We start from the raw sequence: 17,433 nt of genomic DNA, 5'->3' as shown, positions 1-17,433 counted from the left end.
AAACCCAGTCAGACTTCGCAGGAGAAAGAGTTTTTAACCCAAAATCTCACAACTGAATTGGAAGTAAATAAAGGACTATTATAACCAGTAAAAAAGATGAGTGGTTGAAGGTGTGGGGTAATAGTAGACATATGTATTTAGAGGCCACCGAGTAGCACAGTCTAGCAGCCACAACTTTCCAGTACAATTAGGGCTGTACAACAATCTATCAGTGCTCTTTTTCCTGACATTTTACCAATCTTCTAGCTACTCTTAGGTCATGGGATGACAGCTGGACTAGGATTTTRCCTGACATTTTTTTTTGCCTATTGTCACGTAGAGTTTTCCAGTGAGCTGCCTGGACCAATGTTCACCATTTAGAGCTTCTTACTGTGTGTCAAAGCATATCTTTTGTTTTCCTTGCTTTTATCTGTGCTTGAAATCATTTGTTACTGCTGAAAAATCATTGTTGCCACTGTTCATTCACCTCATTTTATTTGGCTTCCTCTGAAGTCCCTTAGGCTCCTCCAGTTGATGAAAGGGCAGATCCTCTGAGGTACCTTGGTTACACCTGGTGCTATGTGGTGGAGACCTTCATGCAACTTGCTCATTGGCAGGACTTCCAAAACCGAGGAAATCTGAACATATCTGCCACTCTCTACCACTGATTCTGTCCCTTCCAATTTTCCTTTCTGCTGTACCCTCCAACAGACCATCAGCTGAGGTAACTACTAGAGACAGAGGTTGATAATATGAATGAACTGCTCTTGTCCTGTCTGTCTAGGGCTCAGTGTAAGGACAATCTTTCCTGACTCATCTATCTTAGTTCTGAAACAGGCCAGCAACATCATCGTGCTCACTTTTAGCAAATTTTAAAGCTCTCTGCCGTCCGAACTACAGTGGCTGTAGGTAAACTGTACCTGCATGGGAGCTTGCCAGCATTTCCACTACCACTGCAGAAAACACCCCATCCAGCAGGACCATCCACCTCTCCAGCTCCCATGTCTGTATGTTCCAGCACATGACATGGTGCTCCAGAGGCCCACATGGTCCCTGCATAGAGGAAATTAAACTCTGCCTAGGTGCCAGACTGGAACCTGCAGAGACTATTGATAAAGGGTAGAAACACATGGAGACATTCCTTACAAAGCAGACGCTTCATTGCTGATCTGCTAGCCCTGCTCCTCAAGGAAGACCTCTCAAGTGGTTTTGTAAGACAGATCTAGGCAAGAAAATTAATAATTTCAGTGAGAAAAATGATGGAGGTGTTATAATGGAGATGCTGGTTTTACGGCTTTACAAGCCCTCCRAATAGATTATAAATTGCCTATGTAGTTCCTTCCCCTAGTGATAATAAGCCTATCATCTTTTACCCTCTCTCCTTCTGCTGTACAGGTACCAACTTTTAATAGATCCAGCTTGTATACATCCGGATAAGCTCTGAACCGTTTTCTCAACTTGCATTAGCTTTGGACACCCAAAATTATCTAACTTTGAGTTGATTTAATAAAAGATAGGACCCCTAGTACAAAACTTGTCTGGACCATGTCCTTAAATAATGGTAGCTACAGCAAAACACTACAGTCTCYTGATGACTGGTAGTTTGAGAAAGAGCAAAGGATTAGGGTGAATATTGTGAGAGGCAACAGGAGAAAATAAGTAAAAAAGCTGTAGCTACTGCAAGAGGATAATTTGCAAAATCATTGCCAGGGAGAGGRGAGTAAACTGGGAAAAATCCTCTGCTATAGCTGGGAGATGTGTTGCAGCAGTGAGCATCCTTATGCAGATGGTGTGGCAGCAGGAGTGACAGTCACCCCAGAGCACGCAGCTGCCACCACAGACCTTTATCAAGCAGATTTCAGAAAAAGGCAGATGTTTCAATGAACYCGTCTTTATCTTTACAATGGCAGATTGCCATTTATCTTGAGTGGCAGCCTCTCACTTTCCCAGGAGTGTGTGAGAGCCCCTGGCTCTTCCTRCCGCTCCAAGCGCTGGGTCTCCCGCCTGCCAGTCCTTGGTGAGCCCCTTGGGGGAAGCTATCAGAAAGGCTTTAGTTTGTTGTGTGATACTGAAAGTGCAGTGAAGCAGGAGGAAAACTGGTGTGAGCAGGACATAAGTCATCTTGGATATAAAGGCAGCTTGAATTCAAATGACAGGTGCAAAAATTTAGGGGGAGATTAGTTGAAGGTAATCAGATAATGAGCTAAAATAAGTCACAACATTGTACATTGTCTTGCATATATTCCTTTGGTTGTTAGAGTTTTACAGAAAAAAAGGAAAAAAGTTTAGATCTCCTAGGAATTTTTTTATTGTAATATTCAAAATTATTGCAAACAAAAAGCTCATTGAAATTCTGGGGAGCATTTTATTTTAAAGGCCTGCCAGCTGAAGATATTTAGGCGTCTAAGAAAAATGCATGAAAATGAGGATTCTCCAAAGCTTCTTTAGGCTTCGAAACACTTCGAGTTTTAGCTTCAGTATCATCCTTTTAGAAAATAAAACCAACTTACTAAACCTCTGGGATTCCCAGCATACTTCCGGGTACATTATAAATGGATGAATAATTTTAACCCATGATTTTAATTTTGTTGAGTTTTAATTTCATTTAATTTTGTTGAGTACTGGAAGTGCTGGAAAGTTCATCTCATTATTTTGCATGTATCATTCAATTAATCTAATTCTGTTTGGGGTTTGAAAATACAGGCATTTGTAGCTGACTTGATGTGTCAGAAATCTGAAGAACAAATTATAAATTCTAGCTATTCAACAAAAGCTTATTTAATAGAGGATTCTTGCAGATAATTTTTCATATCCTTCTGTTTAGAAAGTTATATTTAGCTAGAGTTATTTTGAACAATGCTGAGAAAGATGAGAGCTGAATCTTTTAGATCATGTTATATTTTATAGTGTTTTTAYAGTCAGTGTCTATCAAGTAGTTTAAGTCAGAAAAATTGGCTGGTACATRGGAACATTAAGTTCCTGGTTTCTGGCTATTTATTGAATGGAAGCAATGATTCATATGTAGGGCTACAGATTAGCTGGAGTGTGGAGGAGTGATGTTTTTTTGCCCATAAGCATCACCAGTATCCATCATCCCTTCCATCTACCCTGTCAAGACTGCACGGGTTCTCACGCCAATCAGCTGACCGCATGTAACGCTTAATTTCAAAAAGAACAAATCAATGGACAAAAGTGACGTTTTCATGATCTCTGTCTGTTTCTGATGTTCTGTTTTGTGTGGGTTTATGGTGGTACTCCAATTACTATAGGAGTTTGTTTGGCAACCATTTCCTTCTCTATTTATAGTATTGATTTTCAGTCAAAAACGTGTCCATGTAGGCATATCTCTAGGTTGTCAGACAGTGTCAGCTGACTTTTCCACTGGAACAATAACAGTGATGAAACAACCTTGTGCTTTATTAAGAGGAATGGCTTAAAGTCCACTCAGTAGAAAACACGAGCACCTTTTCCTATCCCTCTGAAAACAGAACGACTCAAAAAAATAACTTTGTTATGAAATTAGTTATGCTGTTCTCCCTGGATGGATGCTAACAGTTGGACGTTTATCCTAAACTCAGTACACTGGAAATAAGTTTTTTAAAAGTAGGGCATGTTATTAGAAAGGAAAATTTCAACACTGATTAAAGGAGAATCACACAGAGGAACACCTTTTCATCTGCAGCTGTCCTGAACAAAGAAACTTCGGAGTCTCAATCCATAAGGCTATTAAAATAATTGAAATCAGTAGTTGAATTTAGCAGGAAAAAAAGTTATTTTCCTTTGATCATTTTAAAATGAGAGACTACATTCTGGTACAACTCTGAATGGACAGAAGAGTGTTTTATTCAAGCATTCATTCATAGCACTAAGGAAGCTGAAGCAAAAGGTATCCTACTGGAAGCTCAGATTCATTCTTTATTCTTCCTTTATAGAATGTCTATTTGTTCAGTGCTATCTGTTTTTCCCATTCTCCACAGTGGCATTCACATATAAGTGTATGCTGCTACAGTGACGATACAGATTTCCTTTGGAAAAAGAGACTGAAACTTGTGACATGGTCCTCAGACTTAAACCTATAGAAAGCTGAACAAATCGTTGCTCAAACAAAAGAATGAGGAAATCAGAAAAGTGTCAAGTTTTCTAGAGGTCTTACCTAAAATGCTAAAAAAAAAAAATCGTTGTCTCCATTTCATTTGTTTAGCAATAGGCTATTCACAATGCTCTATTTAAAAACAGTGAAGCAGTATGTGGGGTTCTCTTTTCTGCAATGAACTTTTCCAGAAATGCATTGAGCCCCTATGGAAGCATTTCCATTTCTGGCAAGTGTAGAGTCAATTTGAGTGACATCTGCTGTGTCTCAGCCATCTCTGTGTGGCTCTTTGGTGGCATCCTCTGCAAAGGAATGATACCATTGATAACAGTATCTTGCTTCCTGTACCTCAGAGGTGCAGTGAGGTTTGCATTAAAAGAGGTTCGGTGTGAGATTTAGTCTGCCAGACCACATCATGTGCTGCTTTTCTCTTCAGATACTACCTTTGCAGAATTTCAGGAGAACTCACGTTTTTTTCCTAATGCTGTTTGATATCAGTGTAAAGATACAGATTTGTTATTAAGACAGAGATCTGTACTGAAAAGCCTGTTGCAGGTAAACATCTTGTTTTATATCTCCTTTCTTCTGGATGTCTTAGCACACATCAAACGACGAGCAGTCTAGATACCAGCTAGAGTCCTGCTTGATTTTGGCTAGCAGATTTCAGAGCTTTTCATCTCAAAAACTGTAGGCTCAATGAACTGTCATCAGCATCTGGTTGGTTTTCCACTTTTTTTTTTTTTTTTTTTTCTCCTGAGTTTTGTGGCCTTGACTATTTTATATGAAGGTTATTGGGAACTTCTACCACTGAAATAAGTGTATGTGCAGATCTTCTAAGGCTCACTTTATGCTTTGTTTTTAGTACTGTAGCAAACCTTTCCACCCCCCACTGCTTTCCTAGCTCTCCAGATCTGATTATTATATGATTTCTTCTCAAAAATTGGCTGTGTCACTGGCAGCTGCATGCATTCCTGTGGCACTTGTATTTCTCCCTCTCATGGATAGTCTGCTCTATATGGTGGGTTTTTTTTGTTTTTGTTTTTTTCCTGTCTCAGTAGTCCATTCACCAACATTTTGCCTTAGAGTTTTCTGCCATTGGATTTCCTGCCATATGCTGCAAGTGAACCTCCCAAAGGCACTGTGGATTTGACAGTGCTCTTATGTTTATTTGAGCTCTGGTTCTGCCTGTGGTCCTTATATATACCTTTGGCTGCCCAAGGGTACTTAAAGAAATTACTGGAGGAATAGAAACAGAGAGACTCACAATCTACTTGCAAATGATTTGTGAATAGGGAAAGTAGTGAAATCATCAAGCAAATTATCTACAGTGAATTACTCAAATTATAATTTGAAGTCTAAGCTGGAAAATATATAGCAGATTTCATGAAGACTTTTTTCCAGTATTCATCCTAATCAGCAGTTTACATGTGCACACCTCTTCACAGTGAAGCAAATAGCTGCCATCTGCAATTACTTCATTCTTAACTGAAACTTTCTTGCATGTGTGCCTCCCCCACCTTTCCTACTTCAGCTAGAAATGTTGAAGTTCTTTCTAGTTATTCACATATTTTGCTGATCCCCACGCCTGGGGCACAAGGGAAGCCAGGAGGCTGTGTGGAAGTGCGGGTAGGAGCAGCRTTCCTCCCCAGCTGAGTCTGCCTCTCCCTGGGTCGGATACGCACAGCCACAGGGCTGGCATTTGAGAACAGTTCATGCTGGTAAACCTGTATAAAGGTGCACATATTCTGAAAATCACGGATGTCAGAGGAAATAGAGACCTTGAGAACCATCCTGACCTCTTTGATACCAAGGGCAGGTTCTATATTGCCTCTACACTGCCACTCAACACTCCTTGTAAGAAGTATAGTTATTTAGGTTGTATTCCTGAGAAGTGACTATTCTCTAAAATTATTTCATTTTCTTGGCAGCCTGAGTTGCTAGGCTTGAGAATCTGGTGCTATCCTTTTTTTTTTTTTTTTTTTTTTTATCTGGAACAAGTCTTTTTTGGCGTCTTATCTTGCNTTTTTAAGCAAAATCTGGAACAAGTCTTTTTTGGCGTCTTATCTTGCAAATGTGTTTCTTAGTTACAGACCTATTTCCATTTCTAATGCTTTTGTTGCTATTGTGTCTCTAGTCTGTGTGGCTGCTGCAGAAAAAAGATGCTCTTAGAGGTTTTTATTTTAATCTATTTCATGGGGAACTGAGCTTTTCTCATTCTTTTAAACTTTATAGACTGTGTAATAGTTCCTTCAAGCTAGACTGACAGTGAGAACACTGAATGATTAACGCTAGTGGAATATGTGTCTTCCTMACATGGTAAAACAGTTTATCAGACAGGACTTCCGTTGCAGCTATATTTTGTGCATTTTCTAGATGCAGACTAGTACTACAGCTGCGAGTGAGAGCACCAGGAGCCGAGGAAGGGTGGTCTGACCCAGCACCCATAGCTCCTCACGTCAGTGGTTGGTAGGCTAAAGCAGGCTGGCAAAGGCCAATGCTCGCCAGTCCTGGGGCAGGCTCCAGGCCACTGCATTTTTCCCAGGGCCTGCCCGATGTCCCTTGCAGGCAATAGGGCTGTTTCAGCATTGGTCTCCTGGTGCCTGGCAGCAGGATCTTGGCCTGTGAAAGCAAGACCCACAGAGGCTGCAATCTGGGCAGTGAGCCCTGGTTTCCTCTGTGTGGAAACCAGGTCAGMTTGGTTTTGTGCTGAAGAAAGGTCAGTGTATCAGCTGTGGGGAGGGAGCCTGTGAGTCTTTTGAATAAATTTAACAGCATTTGATTAGGCTGAAAAGATGACAATTAAAATACAGATCTTTTTTTTGCAGAAAACTCCGTATTTGACCTTTTTGTCTCACCTCAAATTCTGTCGTGGCTGCTTTAATCTTCAAGCTGTTAGGAGAAGCTGTACTGCTAGTTCAGTCAGGATTCCTCCCAGGGCGTTTGATAAGTAACCTCTTTTTTTCTTTCACTTCCATGAAATGTTTCTTACCTGACCACACACCACCTCAGAGAAGGCAGTCTCTTTCCTAGCCACTTGATGCTGCCATGAACTGTGGCTGGCGGACTCACAGGAAGGAGTGCCCACCTGGGAGAGGGTGCTGTCTCCTCTGCTTAGGAGCGTATTTGCTGGGCCTCTCATGTTTTAGATCTTGTTTGAAGTAAYGTTACTCTCATCTAGTCTTCTTTAAAAGTATTTCAAAACTCTCTAAGGTTCTTAAATGTTCTGAGGCGCTCAAAGTACAGTGGGGGTGTCTTCTGGTAGTTGCTGTAAAGAGCTTAGCTTTTGATGCCTCTGTGATACCGAGGGATGAGCCAGAGGGACACAAAACGTGAGCAAGGGCTGCAGACAAGAGAGGAGGAGAATTTGAGCCTTGCTTCTGTTTTCTATATAGAATACTCCAGGATTTTTCTCAAGTAACACCTGCCCTTTACCAGGTGCTGTAAAATGTTATCCTCATCCAATAATCAAGGGCCTAAACTATGAAATTAAGTTCCACATTTTGATTATTTCCATCACTGTTACAACAGTACATTAAATGTCAAGGACCYTAGGTGTTATATTAGTCACTGTAATGAGCTGAAAGACATGTGGTGACTTAATAACATGTGACTGGGTTGTCTACAGGTAGAATATGATTGAAATGCTCTGGTGATGGAAACTAGAGGAAAATTCAGAAAGGCAGACATTAAGGTTAAATTAGGGCTTCCATTGGTGCAAAAAAAAATGAGATTTCATAGAAGTCTCTAATATTTTCCTGTTATAGTAGCCAAAGATCTAGCTTTGGGGATTATTTGGGGATGGACTCCTTTTAAGTTGCAACTGATACCTAAGAATTATACAAAGAGCTTCCTCTTTCTTGAAGTTAGATGATTTGGTAAAATATAACCCATACATTTCTGTGTTAGTAGAACAAATAAACAGGAACTTGTCATCTGCTGATTGTGTTTTCTGTAATTTCAGTCTATGCCAATCATATCTGCAGGTGACTTAGAGCATTTAATTTGTTTCCCGGAGCTTGTGCAGTTGCCTAGACAGTTTTGACAGCCACTCACCTATCCACATTGACCTGCAAGAGCATCTGTTCTCTCTCTGTATCTCTCAATCTCATTTTGGATTTGTACATCTCAGCTTACCACCCAGAGCTTCCCTTATAGTCACTGGAGAGAAGGAGGCATAGGGAGGATGCAATTCACCTGAGTCGTGTTAGATATCTGTTCTAAGAGGAGGTGAATACAAAGAACATCTGTATCACACAGTATGCAAGGCTRGTCTGAATAAAAGACAGCACAAGGTTTTCATTTGTACTTACTAAATTATTGCCTTTGACAAAATCCTCTGYCACCCAGCAAAGACAAAAACTGTCTGATATCCTGTCAGTTCAGCTCTTTGGTAGGTGTGTACTCAAGAACTAATACAACTTAGCAGACAGGGTGCCTCAAAGCTAGAATGTCAGGACTTTTTCTTTGCAGAGAAACACTGCAYCTGTATTTTGAATCAGAAGGGAGGAAATTTTGGAAGTATTGGAACCTTCTGGGAATGGAATTACCTTTCTCTGTCTTTGCTCTGACAGGCTGGCTCTATCTTGTGTAATTACTTTGGTTAGATGCACCTGCTTCATTGCTGTTGTATCGATGGTATAGTCACTGGTATCACTCAGAAGACAGCAATAGACAGCTGGGATGCCACCAAGAACAGCAACCAGAAAACCAATGTGAAGGTGGCCAGTATACACCTGCTTGCCTTGCACTGAAGCAGGGCAGAACTGGTCACAGTCTGCTGTGGGGAAGGTTATGGGAGCYATTCCTCGTGGATATCAGCCAGTTGTCCACACTCCACCCATGCTGTTTGTTGGAAGGTGCCCTCTGCAAGCAAGCYAGGAAGCACTGTGGATCCAGACTGTGAGCATGAGCAGTGGGCAGAGACAGTTAAAGCTCAGTAGCCTTGGGTTCAGCTGTAGGAAAACCTATGTTGATAAAATCTTAGGGGTATTCTTGGCCATGAAGTGATTACTCTGGAGGTTGCCCTTCGGAGAGCTAGGTCTCCCTCAGATAGCTGTGACTCCACTGGAGTGGAGTCCAGGATTTCAGGACAGCCAGGGTTTAGAGCCAAGCTGGTCATTTCTCCATTTAACAGGGACAGTTCTGTGCAGCCTGGGGAAAAGTACTAGCTGCAGCCTGGGCCTTAAGCATTCAGGAGTCCATTCTTCAGGCCTGGCAACCTTCATCCATACCTCCAGTCATTATAGCAACATCATGTCATTAATACTGGGCAAGACAAGATGCTCCAGTGTTCTTCCAAGAAGRGATGAAATGCCACTTCTACAAGAGCAAGAGGGGTTTGTATGCTGCCTGAACACTGGAAATCACCAGAAAGTGTTCAGGCTGGCTGTAGGACAGCTAGGAAATGTGTAGGATTCTGGGATCTCACAAAACAGGCCAAGCATTGATGTATTGTACAATGCATAGTGGTACAAGGATGCTAACTGTTACAGTAACGGTYTCCCTTATGAGCACAAGCAAGATAACATGACAAAGATAAAAAGCATAATGCAAAAATGGGAACAGAGCAGAAGAGCATTGCAACAGCKTAAAAAGCATAAAGATGTGCCCAAGAAATCTGAGACAAAGAAAGGAGCAAGCAACCTCACTGATGTTGTGGCTGGGTTGAGATGTGGACTCTGTCATGCAGCTGAGGATGGCTAGCATTGGAATTTCTTAGTCCATATAAAGATGGATCATAGTTACAGAACTGATTCTGTGTTTTGCAGCTCTTAGCCAAGTTAGAGATCATTTCTAGTCTTAGAGAGAAAAACTTACACCTTGAGGAACAAGCTTAGAACAAGTAGGAGTCCTACCTTTATGGTCACTCTGTTTTTTCCCCCATCTCTGTTGCACCCCCCGTCAATTTTTGTAGGTTTTTTTTCCTTAGACACCAAACCATCACGCATGTGGAAAACTATACAGAGCACAACCAGGTCACTCATCCTTGGGGAATTCTGTTCAAACTGAAGTTAAATGGGCATTGAATGTGGCCAACTAGGGTACGTTTGTTCTTTCTTTTCTCTAATCCCATGAAAATATCTGTTTCAAATGAGCTCTGACACTTCTCATGCCTTGTTTCAGTCCCTGTTTGAGCCCCCCTAATCTGGTATGACTGGAGCCAAAGCACTTATACACCTACCTGCAAGGTGAAGGAAGCCTTGTTTTAAGACGGTACCAATGTAGTTCTGTTGTTTGACCAGTGGGAGGCCTGTAGAGACCATCAAGTTGTCACAGCTACGGCATTTAAAAATAATAATTAGGATTTATACAATACTATTTATCTGCAGATCTTGAAGTTCTTCAGAGAGTTGAAGGAACATCTCTGGTGCCAATTTTACAGACTAGATGTATAGATAAAGAGGAGAGGTGACTTCCCAGTCATTGTAAAGTAAGTCAGTCACAAATAGTTTGAGATGCTACAGAATACAAATGATTCTTTAAAAATACATAAAAAAAGAATGAATGAGAGGGGAAGTCCTTTCCCTCACAAAAAATAACATCATGTTCATATACTTTTATCATTGTTTTCTTAAAAACTGAGTTTGCCCTAAGAGTTGCTTAAGAAAATTAACCTATACAGCAACTTCTTTTATTTATCCTCACGCACATTGCTACATTGAAGAAAAATAAGCTGTGGTTAATCTCTTTSCTTCCACACTCCTGACAATCAAATATTCAATAAAAGCACATTGTTATTTTCCCTTTGAACAGCTGCTTCAAGCATTGGGCTATTGTAACTTTCTGGATTACCCTCTCTGTTTTCAATTTGTTTTAGTAACATAGGTTTGAAACACAGAAACTCCTTGTCTAAGGCAGTCCTCTTAGCAGCTGTGATTTAACCTGGAAATGTCTGTGCAGCCTTTTGAGCCAATTTATCTGCTAATAAGAAATGAAAAACCTGCTGAGAGTGATCATCTTTTGTAAATGGGCCAAACGTTGCTCTTCAGCTGCATCCAGAAGACTTTACTGTGATGGTATCAGTCGCATATAGAGCTAGAAATGGGAGAGCTCCCAATATGGATTTGGACACAAGAAAAAGGGCAGAGCCTTGGATCCCAGCCCTCTTTTGGCTGCGCTTGCTGGTGTTGCCTGGAGTCTTGGGCAAAGGTTCAGTTCAGACYGTGGGTCGCCTCGGTAGTTTTGTCCCTGCCCGGTCGGGAGGAGAAGTACAGTCACCTGCAAGACAGAAGGCAGTTTAGCATATAYACCCTGGGCCAAGACTTGAGACAGACAGAGAATGGGGAAAGCCCTTCTGCACGAACGTCCCACTTGATTACTATGGAGTACTGGTGTGCATGTTTCCAGGCTTACCAACAACTGCGTGAACTGAGTACAAGCCTTATCTCCATAGCGTTTGAATATTGGAACGGCTATTTTTGGTGAAATTTCACGTTAAAGGTGTACATACAGTGAAAAACTTTGTTGTTTTGGCAAAAGCAGAAGAATACTAATAACAAGGTGGTTGTTTTAGGGAGGGATAGGGAAACACTGCTTGTTTCTCCCAGACAGGCAGTAGACAATTAGGACAAAAAGGCAGATAAAAAGATGTGAAGCATGTTATGGCATAATCCTGGCACAGTACTTGTGGATGGATAGATTGAAGCTCTGAGAGTGTACAGATGGTCTGAAAACTGGCTGATGTTGTGAACCTCACTTTGAATTGGAAGGATCTGTTCATTTTTTTTAAGCAGCAGGAGATTAAGGAAGGCCCTGGTCTAGGTAACATGCATGCGTGTGTACATGCACGTGGCCCTTCAAGGCATTCTCCCAGAAATCTGACTGTGAGAGCTCCAAACGGCAAAGCTAAGTTTAATATTCAGCTTTTGCACCATCTGTRTATTTTCCAGCTGCTTTAAAGTGTTAGAAAGCTCACAGATGGAATGAGCTACAGAAGAATTTAAAAAAGTTATTTGTTCTATACAAAAGTTGCCGAATAAGTTTTTGAAAACTGCAACTCTAGCAGGCTGGCTAAAATGAGCATGACGTATAACATACTGGCCTTTAAACAGAGAGTATTAGCTTTTCAAATAGCAAAACTGTGACTTACTATCAATTTAAAATAYTGATACCAAGGCAAAAAGATGCCCTGTTAGTAGCCTATGGTGTAATTCTTTCCTCTTACCTGGTTACAAGCTGAATGGTCCATATAGAAAGCTGGGCTGCTTAATTGCCTTGCTCCTGCAAAATATGTAAAACAGGAAACTGGATGCCAGTTTATCTCTGGACAAAATATCTGTATTCCAACTCTTGCAGAAATATCTGTATATCAAGATGATRGTAATGTCTGCATTAATCTGCTTGCCAAGTTTGAAATGCTATTTATTATTATATAAATGGAAAATGCACAGAAACAGCATTACTATGAAAAAAATACACTTTTACTGGAATAACAAAATGTTCCAAGTCCCCCTATGAAGGTATATGAAATAATTTGTGTCAGGTGAGATTAWTTTTTCCTATATGCTCAAGTTACAATAAAAGTATATAAACTCATTAGAAAAATACAGTAATGGATCGAAATTATAACTCTTTGCAGTCAAGGTGCTTGTGGAAAGTCTTGGAACGATGAACTGCAATATTAATGGTTTCTATTGACAGCCTTAGTTTGACTCTACGTATAGTAGCTGCATGATGAATTTCCAAAATTGGTTAGCAGAAGTAAAACTTACTGTTGCCTACTTAGTTAAAGCATTTAAGTCGGAATGACCTTTCTGGAAAACATAGATCTCTTTTTGCACGGTTTTTACTAGTTATGTTTCACTGTTCTTCAACTTTTCCCTTTCTGGAATAAATGACATTCCAGAGCTTTTCAGCATCCAACTGGGGAGGAAGGTTGGAAAACTTTAGAAGGGGAGGTCATGCAAAGAGGGTTGCTGGGGGGAGACGGGCAGGCAGGTTTTGCAGATTTGCTTGCCAGTGTCAACACATTCTTGCAAAATTAAGGGATTTGAGGAGGGTTTTCTTATCAGGAAACCTCAAACAGTCAATCTAGCATCCTCATCTGGTAAACTCAGTTTCACAGGGAGTGCCAGTTTTCAGATGGGTGTCCAGTGGCCAGCTGAGCCTCTTCTGCACTCAAGCGACATGCTTTTAAGCATCTAAAGTATGATTGTGGRCAGCTAATTCCAGATACTTCCTTTAGAAAACATAATAGTCAGGGATTAACGTAAACAGCCTTGTGGGGAGCATGACAAAAGGGGGCTGGAGCACAAAAGGGGTAAAGGAAGTGAAGCCAGCATCAGCCAGAATAATTCTTGAAGAGYGCAAAAAGGTTTGCAAGTGGTGATCCTTAGGAATGTCACAACTTCGAAGAGAAAAGTGAATACCCTTATGGTATCTGCTCTAAGGCTGCCCAGGTGTAGAAGCATACCACATAAAASCCAGCAATTTAACAAGTCTGATTAGAGTTTGTAAAATGCCACAGAGATTAAAAAAGAAGACCAAGTACACAGCAGCTGACATGTTTAAACCAGTTCCTGTAGCAGGAGATTAATGCAGATGGGCTCTGCATAGTTGCTCTTCTTTTCATGCTAGGCATTCCCTGGGAGGCAGATTTATTTTGAATGGAGGAAGGAGGGCTGTGGTCTGTGAAGAACACTGCAGGGGTGAAAAACGAGAAGATCGAGATGAGAAAGTATCCTGCCAAAGAATGAGAGTGGAGGGAGGCAAGTAGCTTTGGGGACTTCCAGGCTGTTGGGAGAGGAGAAAGTCAAGATAGGAAGTACAGCAGAGGCAATCTTGGCACTGAGCAAAAGAAGAGTGTTTAATAAAGTTGTTTTTTTTCCCCTATATTAAAATAATAGAACAACAGGGCTTTTGGAAGGGACTTCAAGCAATCATCTAGTCCATCCCTCTGTCCAAGACTGGATCAGCCAGAATTATATCCTTCCTTACCTACATTTGCCTAAACTAATCTCAAGAAAAACCTATTGTGATGAACAGAAAATGCTGATGGAGGCTATATCAAAGTGGACTAGAGGACAGGGACTATTTTGCATGTTTTGCAGGATCTTCCTATTTATACAATACTGTACGATGTCTGGCATTTTTTGCTACAGACAAATTTTTGCCCAACTTTTGTCTCATAATCGGCACTAAGTCTAATATGGAAAAACTATAGCCCAGCCAGGTACTCTGTCCTGTCTTTGTGATTATTTCTGCTTGTGTAGCAAGGTGGCTTGTCCCACTAAATTTCACCATAGTTTTTCCAGGCTTTTTTCTCCAATTTGTCCTAATAATTCAGATCTTGCCCTCAAACATGTTTTTAGCCTTGCCTAAATTAGTCCGTTCTGCAGATTTCRTAAGGGCAAAATGTGTTGTCAGCTAAGTTATTACTGAAAGTACTTAGCAAAACCAGATCCAAAAGAAACTCCTGCTGAATCCTGGTTGTTCTTTGACAATGAATTTTTGATAGTATTTTTCTGAATACCGTTTTCCAGACAGTTTTCATCCACACATTTGCAGCTTTACGTAGACCATATATCCTTATMTAACACAAAAATCTTTACAAAAGTTAAGATATACAGCATCTAGTGCTTCCTCCCCGGTCTGCAAAGTCTTTTACCTTGTCATAGGAGGTAATTTGATTGCTTTGATACAATTTGTTCTTGACAAATCATATTTTGTTGCTGAATCATTATAAACTTGCTTGTGCATTCAAAAAACAGCAACAATTGCTTTCGTACATGCCTGCAGATTACAACTTCTTTACTTACGTTTTTGCTTTTAGATGTTTATTTTATTAAATGAGAGGCTAATGAAAGGACTTACAGGAGGTTCCTGTTTTCTGTCATACACAAGYACATCTCAAGAGTCACAGGAGGTGACACCCTTGGCCTTAGAATACCTCCTTTCTTTCTTTATCCTTCATACTCTCAATTTTGCTTTACTATCTGTGCTTTTATGAACTTTTATGGTTTGCATTTAATGCTTTAGCAGAAATTTTTAAGCTATGTTCAGGCATTTATCTGGTTTATACTTGTTGGAGGAAATCTTTCTTCATAAATCCAGGAGCCCAAATTCTGTACTGTTGCAGCCTATGAGACCATGCTCCCTCTGGGTCCCTTGAGGCATATGAAAACATGTGGGTTGCTCAGGGGTTCCTGGCTATGTTGTTATACCTGGATTCACTATTGCCAGATAGATGGAGCATCCTTGGTTTCACCCGATTCAACTTGTTGCACATCACAAACAGGCTTAATGATCACCCCTTCCCTCCTCCCCCCCCCCCCAAAAAAAAAAAAAAACCCAAAACAAAACCCTTTACCCCTTGTCAAGAATTGAGATCAACCTTCTGGTAAAAGGGCTGAAAAAGAGGCAAGTAAGAAACTTCAGAATAAAACGGGCTTGATAGTGGAAGGCCTGTGTAATAATTTGCTGGTTCTTCTTTGGGAATCCCCTTGATATACCCCAGACTTTTGAGCAGGGGGTCAGAGTTCCAGCCTCATCCCCATCTTCTCAATGCTGCCTTCAGTTCTGACTTTCTTCTCTGCCTTCCCTTCCTTTTATTAATTTACAAATAAGTGCAAATATTTTAGGTGCAAACACCTAAATTCTATCCTGAGTCATCTTCTGCAGTGGATATAGGTAATCTCTTGCATAACTGYTAATTAATTGACCATGTAAATGTTGTTAATTACTTCTGCTAGAGCTCGGAGCCTCRGCTAGCTGGCAGCTGTTATCCCTTGGTTCTTACTAGACGTGCCAGTTTACTCTTTCCTTACTCTCTCTCTGCACCAGCTCTTTCATCTGGACCATTTGTGCACTTAAATCRGCTGTTATACAAATTGCTGTTTAAACATGCAAGCTTGTGGTTTCAGATGTGTTACCAGATTTCTACAGATGTGATCAGTATATACTAACAAGTGTTTTCGCTGTGAGAGTTATCACTCCTCTCCCACCTCCTCCTGGGCGTTAGGGGGTACCTGAGGCACTAGCTGGAAGGAGCGCTTGCAGTGCCCACGGCATGGCACCAGCCACACGCTGTTCTGCTAGAAGCAAGCAGTTGCCTTACAGAATTGGACACCCTTTCTTACATGGGTAATGAGCTGGCACAGGTAAGAAGTTTTATCACAAGAAAAAAATATCCCTTGGCCAGAAAAAAACCTGACTACAAGAAAAATAAGTTAGGATGTTTCACTTAGCAGAAAAAAGTGTCAGGGACCTGTTATATGACGATATGAGTTATGTTTTAAAGCCTGAACTTTCTCATCTCTTTTCTGCTGTTCCATAAGGAAATCCAGCCTTTACTTYAGATAGCCTTTTGGCATATAATTTCTATAAAGTATTCAAATACTGAAATATTAGAAAATTTTCTAAAGGAAATGCTAAGTATCTTATCTACTCCCCGTTTCATGTGAATGAGATAAACTTTGGTGGCTATTTAAATACTTGAAATATATTTCTTTTGGGAGGTTTATATTAGATCTCTTTAAACAGTATTTTATTTAATAATCTCCTATTATCTTTTTTTAAGTGATAAGATGAGGGGTGGCATGCAGTGAAGTCAGTTGAATTCTGCGGGCAATATAATTGTTACCTGACAATGCATTAGCAAATAGCTCTCCAAACTCAGCTGCAAGAAATGCTTCCCCTTGAGGCTTTTTAAGAAGAAATTCTGCTGACTTGGAAGGAGAATGGGCTGCTAGACTGTATAGTTTCTGATCTGATACAGAATTTTTATTCAAACATGGGAGCTTAAAATCACTTTTCAGAAAATAGTTGAATAAAAGACAGCTTAAAGCTCTAAGAATATCAGATAATTTCCTGACAGCTCTAGGGCTATTTCCAGCTGTCTTTACATTCTGCAGGTCATATAACCAGGAGCTGAAGAGATGACTAACATCAAAAATATGCCAAGTCAGTGAGAAGACGGCTGCTTTAGCCATGTCAGAAGGAGGCCCCAGGGGAGCCTTCCCCATGGAAAGMGTGGAGCTGAGATACTCCCTTGAACTGAGCAAAAATACTCACTTCATTTCCTTCCTTGCATTTACGGTGCTCATCAGATGTCCTTTTTTCAACTCTGCAAGCACGTCCTGGGAGAGACACTTCAGAGGGGCAGAATGAAAGTGGCTTCAGTGCCTGTGACAAAATCTAAATTATCCCTGCCAGGTGTGAGGTGAAGTGGATGGGCAAAGAGAGGGTGTTTGGAGCGTGTATTACTGGAGAGAGAGGGGACACAGGTGCATAAGGTGAAATAACTGTGTTGGAGGATGATCAGGATTTGCCCTGTGGTCAAACAGCTCCTTGCATGTCTTGTGACAATTCTTTTACATTCTCTCTTGGATTTCCAAATCCATGTCTATACATGGACATGTTTAGAT

Source organism: Rhea americana, unplaced genomic scaffold (assembly GCF_003343005.1).
Source record: "Rhea americana isolate MKP2758 unplaced genomic scaffold, rheAme1 scaffold_82, whole genome shotgun sequence".
Taxonomy (NCBI): Eukaryota; Metazoa; Chordata; class Aves; order Rheiformes; family Rheidae; genus Rhea; species Rhea americana.
Note: the sequence above shows the minus strand (reverse complement) of the source record.